The sequence below is a fragment of the Echinops telfairi genome, unplaced genomic scaffold (assembly GCF_000313985.2).
Source record: "Echinops telfairi isolate 266 unplaced genomic scaffold, ASM31398v2 ScPeMD7_16;HRSCAF=60, whole genome shotgun sequence".
In the NCBI taxonomy this organism is placed as follows: domain Eukaryota; kingdom Metazoa; phylum Chordata; class Mammalia; order Afrosoricida; family Tenrecidae; genus Echinops; species Echinops telfairi.
Genome location: NW_022103913.1, coordinates 7,724,665 through 7,731,162, shown reverse-complemented (window position 1 = coordinate 7,731,162; position 6,498 = coordinate 7,724,665). Strand labels below are relative to the sequence as shown.

Here is a 6,498-nt window from a genome sequence, read left to right as displayed (position 1 = left end):
TACAGACTGACGTGGAACTTCCGGGAGATGAATCTCGCGATAGTGAGACAGCACAGACCGCGCGCTTGCGCAAACGCGGCGCCGGCCGGTCGTTTTCCAAGCCCCTCCCCTGTTTCCTAGACAACGAGACGGTTCACGCTCTACGGAACCGACGTCGCGTCATTTGGGAGGCGTGGTCTGGACTTGATCGCAGAGAGCCGTGCCCTGCTGCTGCTGAACCAACGTAGAACCGGAAAAATAAAATGAAAAGACGAGAAGATGAAGTGCTTAATCCCTTCTGGACGGTCACACCAGAGGAAATTCTTCTGGACCTCCTCCGATGCCAACATTAAGAGAGAAAAGGGAGAGAGGGGGCTAAGCCAGTGTCCAGGACCGCTGCACTCCTGATGGCGAGAAAAGGAGGCCGAGACGGATATGTTCACCGTTACTGAGCATCATCTGCGTTTTTCATTCATTCCGAAAAATATGTATCAGGCTTCAACGGTGTGTTGAAGACAAGCTTTCAGATGCTAACATCAAACGCGAATCCTATATCCATCTTGCTGATGAGGTAAATAGGTTCAAAGAAGTGTTCTCTCCAAAGTCATAATAAATGGATGTAGTCAGGACTGGCACCCAGGCCTGCTGTAAGGTGCCATTGGGTTGGTTCGACTCATAGCAGCCCTGTGTACAACAACCAACCAACCACTGCCCAGTTCGCTCTCACAATTTTCCCTGCGTTTGAGCCCATCACTGCAACCACTGTGTCATCCATCCTGTCGAGGTCCTGCCTCTTTTTGGCTGCCCCTCTAACGCCACTGAGTATGATGCCCTTCAAGGACTGGTCTCTCCTGACCACATACATAGCCAAAGTATGTAAGACGAAGGCTCACCATCCTTTTCTCTAAGGAACATCCTGGCGCTAAACTTCTGAGATGTGTTTATTCTTTTGACAGCCCATGGCTCTTTCAGTATTCTGCAGCACCGTAATTCAAGCGCTAAATTCAATTCTTCTTCAGTCTTCCTTATTCAGTGTCCAATTTTCACATGAAAATCCCATGGCTTGGGTCAGGGGCACCTTAGTCCTCAAGGTAACCGCCCTGCTTTTCAGTACTTTAAAGAGGGCTTATGCAGTAGATTTACCCGATGCAATGTGTACTTTGATCTCATTGCTGCTGCTTCCACGAGCATTGCTTTGGGGTCCAAGTGAGACGAAATCCTTGACAATTTCGATCTTTTCCCTGCATATCATGATGTTACCTACTGGTCCAGATCTAGAAGTCCTCCAAGTCCGACTACATCAAAGTATCTCTTCATTATGAGAGTTGAACCCTTTTGCCACATAGGGTTGTACAATACAGTTCGAGAGCCTCTGTCTCCACCTACTCTCTCCTGTCACCCCTCTCTCCCCATCTTTTTTATTCTTCTTCAAACACCTCTGGCCAAATAGCATTTGCTCAGGTTTGAGAGAAGCTTTGGAGCTTTTCCAGACGTCTGGGCGTGCTGCTGGCACTGTGTGTTTTGTGCTGGCTTGCTAACTGCAAGATGGTGGCTCAAACCTCGATCCTCAGGGGGAAGATGTGACTGCTCTGTAAAGATTTACAGTCCCAGAGTCAACTCCATGGCAGTGAATTGAGAGTCTAAAGACTACTCATTGTAAAGGCCATGGTTTTAGTCTACTGAGAAATCAACCAAACCAAGCTCACTGCTTTTAAGTCAGTACTGACTCCGCGACCCTATGGAACAGGGTAGAATTGCCAAGGTTTCTGTGACCGTAACTCTGTAAGGGAGTAGAATGTGTCTTTTCCTGAAGGCTGGCTGTTGTTTTCTAACTACTAGCCTTGAGGTTAGCAGCCCAATGTGTAATCACTAGACCACAAGGGCTCCTTAACCCACTGAGGGTGCCTTGCAGAACAGGCCTGGGCATTTGCTTCAGAAGAGTCACAGTGAAGCCCTTGGGACAGCTCTACTGCACACACATGGGGCACCATAAATCAAAGTCCGTGAGCTGGCAGCGAACAGTTTCCCAACCATAAACAACATGTGTGAGTGTGTGGGCAAGAATGTTCAGAGGGACACATGGCCTCTGCATCCGCTCCCTGTGGCTTCTCGTAGGAGCTTAGTCACGTGACCTCTTTCTGAACCTCCGTTCCTTCCTCTTAAAAATAAATACGGGGACGGACAACCGAAAAGTGGGTGAAGGGAGACGTCGACAGGGCAAGATATGACAAAATAATAATTTATAAATTATCGAGGGTCCATGAGGGAGTGGGGAGCGGGGAGGGAGGGGAAAACATGAGGACCTGATGCCAGCGGCTTAGGTGGAGAGCAAATGTTTTGAGAATGATGAGGGCAATGAATGTACAAATGTGCTTTACACAATTGATGTGTGCATGGATTGTGATAAGAGTTGTATGAGCCCCTAATAAACCGATTAATAAATAAATAAATAGCATACTGACCTGGCAGGCGAGATAACATGATCATGGAGGTGATTGTCCAGGGTGAGGCTGGAATGTTCTGACCCCTGAGATTTCCTGAAAGGTGGGGACCCTGACTGCATAGTTTGTGGTAGCAGGGAGAAAATAAATAAATAAAAGTAGATAATTTCTAAAGGTCTTTTCATTTCTAGTGTCCTGTGTTTCTATGACATCCAATAATAGAAGAATAAGTCTGGAATGGGGTTTTAATGCCAGCAGTGTGGTTTTGTGATATATAAATTAAAGCAGATAATTACATATTCTGCCTCCTCAGTGGAGCAATTGAAGATCATAAGAGTTGAGGGAGAATTTTACAGATATGAACTACATCCAATTTGCTCCAAAATTGGAGACTTCATCATTTCTAATTCCTGGATGCTCAGTATTTTAGAGAATTTTCAGATTTGGCACTTTACCAACTAATATAAAATAAATGGTATACCACTGGGGGGTATTTAAGTCCATGCATACCACTAAGCATCCAAGGATCTTCCTACATTCCGTGGATGAAGGGCAGGGTCCCAAGTGTCACTAACTTTGGCTATAATATCTTTTCCTCTTTTTTCCCCCCACTACAACTAGCTAAATGAAATTCCTCAGCTCTGGGCTGAGGATTCATCGTTCGTGCTTTCAGCATTCTATCCTGAATGTGTGGTGTATGTAGAGAGCAATCGTAGGAACGGCCTTAAGATAAACCGAGTCAGACTTGCACGGAGCTGTCTGGTTGGAGATTCTTATGCAAAGAAATTTCATTTTTCAGATGTAAGTGTCTCAAACACAGAATAATACATGGAATAACATTAAACATATGTATATCGATTCCTTTTTGTCCAGCTGTAGGTTTACACACAATTTTTTGTGTATTCTTTGATTTAGAGGAGATTTGAAGGTGAGGAAAAGAGCTCTGGGGAAGAAAAGAAATATGGGCAAGCTGAGCAAAATGGGAAAGGGGTTCCCAAGAGGCTGGTTGCAATTGACCAATAAATCGTAAAGTCTTCCCTGGTTAATTTATAGGGTGGCTTTTTGACCTTGCCTTTTTGCTGCTGCTGCTGCCGCCGCCACCAGGAGAATTCATTCCAAGTGCAGCCAGCAGTACCTCTATCAGCACTGTCCCCTGCAGGCACCCTTCCCTCCCAGGCCTATCCGTGTGTGTGTGTGTGTGTGTGTGTGTGTGTGTGTGTGTGTGTGTGTGTAAATCCACATGCCTCATAATTTGGCAAAGTGGTAAGACCAGGAATGAGAACCCAGTTTCTCCCTTTAAAGAGGTTGTGAGCTGTGCACAGGCAGGGTCAGTCATGCACACATACGTGCATAACTGGCGTGATATGAATGCCACCAGAGGGGAAAAAACAGCTGCCCTGGAGTTGGTTCCAAGTGCCGGCAACGTCATAGATGGCAAGGGGCAGAAACACGCTCCAATGGTTTCCAATGGCTGATTTTTCAGAAATAGACCACCACATCTTTTTTTCTGGAGAGCCCCTGGGTAGATGCAACCCTGCGATGTTCTAACTGGCCCTTTCCAAATGCCTTTGTCCTCAGAGAGAATTACCAGAAGATACTCGGGAAATACAATATCCCTCTGGAGAGACACCGGTTTCATAAAGAAGGCCAAATGTACGCTTTTCCTTGAGATGCAGACTGCACCGTGTGCTTCAGGAAAAGCTGTTTGCTTGGAGAAAGGCGTTCTTTCAGAGCATTGGTGAGAAGAAGCTGGAAGGGGGGCAGGGGAGCTGGAGCTTCATTCAGAGCCTGAAGATTCCTAAATATAAGGCTTGCTAGTCCTGTAAATAGTTGTTCTCAGAAACCCTAAAGGGTCACCAGGACGCAGAATGGACTTGATAGTAGTGAGTTTGGTTTGTAAGGTTTTGTTTTGTTTTAATTATTATTATTCCATGAGCAACTGGGAAACTTCAGGTCCCCCCCCCAAAAATCTGCTGCTATCTGGGGTCAAGGCTGTTTCCCTTTTGTTGATAGGCACAGCACCTGAGATGGAATTGATTGGGACCAGAGGATACATGTGTGGAGGAGCTGGGTTGGAAACCCAGTTTGGAGTGCCTACTGTGTACCTGGCCTTGAGTTGTGCACTTTGTATTCTTTGCGAGTCAGATGGTAATTCTGAAAGGTACATCTTCTTTATTACAGCTAAAATTCTGAGCACTGTCTTTGTTTGTTTGCAGATAACAGTGAAAGCACAAAATCCATTTGCAGAATCCCCACGTGGAGTATGCCACCATTGAATTCTTTCTGACCATTAACATTAACCAGCATGTGAACAATCTTGGCCCTAGGCCGTTTGCTTAGAAAGTGGATTACTACAACCCCCCACCAACCAGCCCAGGGAGGGGAAGGGGCTGGCTTGGGTTTGTCCTTGATGGAGATGGGAGTACTGATATTAAATAGTCAGGAATCATGCCCGGATGGTCTTTGTTACCTATTTTGTAAGCTCTTGGGTCTAGCCTCATGCACCTGTCCCAATCATGTTCCCATTTCCATCTCTGTAATCCTGCCTGCCGCTGTGATGTACCATCTGCCAGCAATCATGCTGCTGAGACAGTTTCCTTATCCGCCCACGAGTCTTACTTGAGCCATCAGTTCTCCAGAGACCCTTGGGCAGCAGGATGACCAGTGCTCATGGTCTCCTTCATCCAGATGTGCCTTTGTCTTGTCTTTTTTTGTTTAAGGCTGAACAAATATTCTCCTCAAATTTATATTTGAAATGTGGGGGCTTTTTTGAGCCCTAAAACATTTCTCCAATATATAGATGATAAACTGAGGCTCAAGTGGATTACGTAACATAGTCCATGCCACACACTTGAGAATGAATGGTAAGCCCAGGATATGAACCAAAGTCTGTCTCTAAAATCAGTGCCCGTTTTACTGGACTGTGATGTCCTCCTTTTCCCTGAGAACATAGAATCAACAGGATACACAAATGATTTCAATGTGTTTTTCCCAAAGAGCTTGCCATCTGAAGAAAGCATATTATGAATCTGACTGTAAAGAAGCACCTCTTGTCTGAATTGTCACTTGACACAATGGCCCGCTTACGGTGTAACAAAATGATCTTGTCTTGATGTGGTGAATCTAATGAACCCAGAGGAGTATCTTGAATTAGAGAACTGGTCAAAGAAGTGGAGCTAGTAAATGACAGAGAATGGGATGATGGGAGTCAGGAGAGTCCTGGACACGCTACAGAAGGGAAGAGGGCACGGGTGATTAGCAGTCTGGATGGCTTAGAGAATTTAAGGAGTATTTAGGAAAACTTGCCAATGAATAAAAGGACTGGGAGGACCCCCAGGAGCTGTCAGCTGAGAGATGCAGGAGAGAGAACTGCCGGAGGATGAAGTGGGTCTGAGGAGGACAACGATCTTTACCGTGAGATTGGTGATGAAAGGGCTCATGTTGACGTGAGAGGTGTCTGCTGAATGTCGGTTAATTGTTCCTGTATTTAGGATGTTGTTCAGACATTAACTTCTTCAGATAACACTAGAACTGACATTCACAGGTAAATGGGTGTTTGCAGGATGGGTAGGCATTCGCCAGGCTAACGTTGAGAGAGGATGGGCAGGGGGGGAGGGGGCGGGGAGGACATTCTAAATGAGGGAAGTAAGCATTTGATTTTTCCAGGGAACTGAGCCAGAAAGTAAGGAGGGACTGGGAGTTGAGAAATCGCCTATAAACCCAGATACGGCTCAAATCCTAACCCACGCCTGCAGTTTAAAGAGCCTGAACTGTATCCTGCATCCGGGAACCACGGGTGCATGATGAGCAGCTAATCTTCATGCTCCATTACCGATTCATCCTATCATGTCAGTGACTTGCTCCATTCAGGGTATGTTAAGGGGATCCGCTAGATTTCTACATGAAGTGAATGAAAGTGAGAGTTTGACCACATAGTCATATACTGGCCATCAGCACACTCAAACGGGTTAGAGTACCACTGAGCTGTCGTCACAGAAGGATCAGTCCTGTGTTTTCCTGACACTGAGGCAAAGGTTTGATGGCAAACACATTGATCAGCTCCATGTGTTAGGCGCTT

General features: G+C 45.9%; 1 non-coding gene across 1 annotated transcript; it reads left to right on the top strand.

The window, feature by feature from the left end:
- Positions 1–2,433: 2,433 nt before the first annotated feature.
- Positions 2,434–2,602, top strand: LOC115868650. Its single transcript, XR_004045725.1, has one exon. It is a non-coding gene; the product is annotated as a U1 spliceosomal RNA (small nuclear RNA).
- The last annotated feature ends 3,896 nt before the right edge of the window (positions 2,603–6,498 follow it).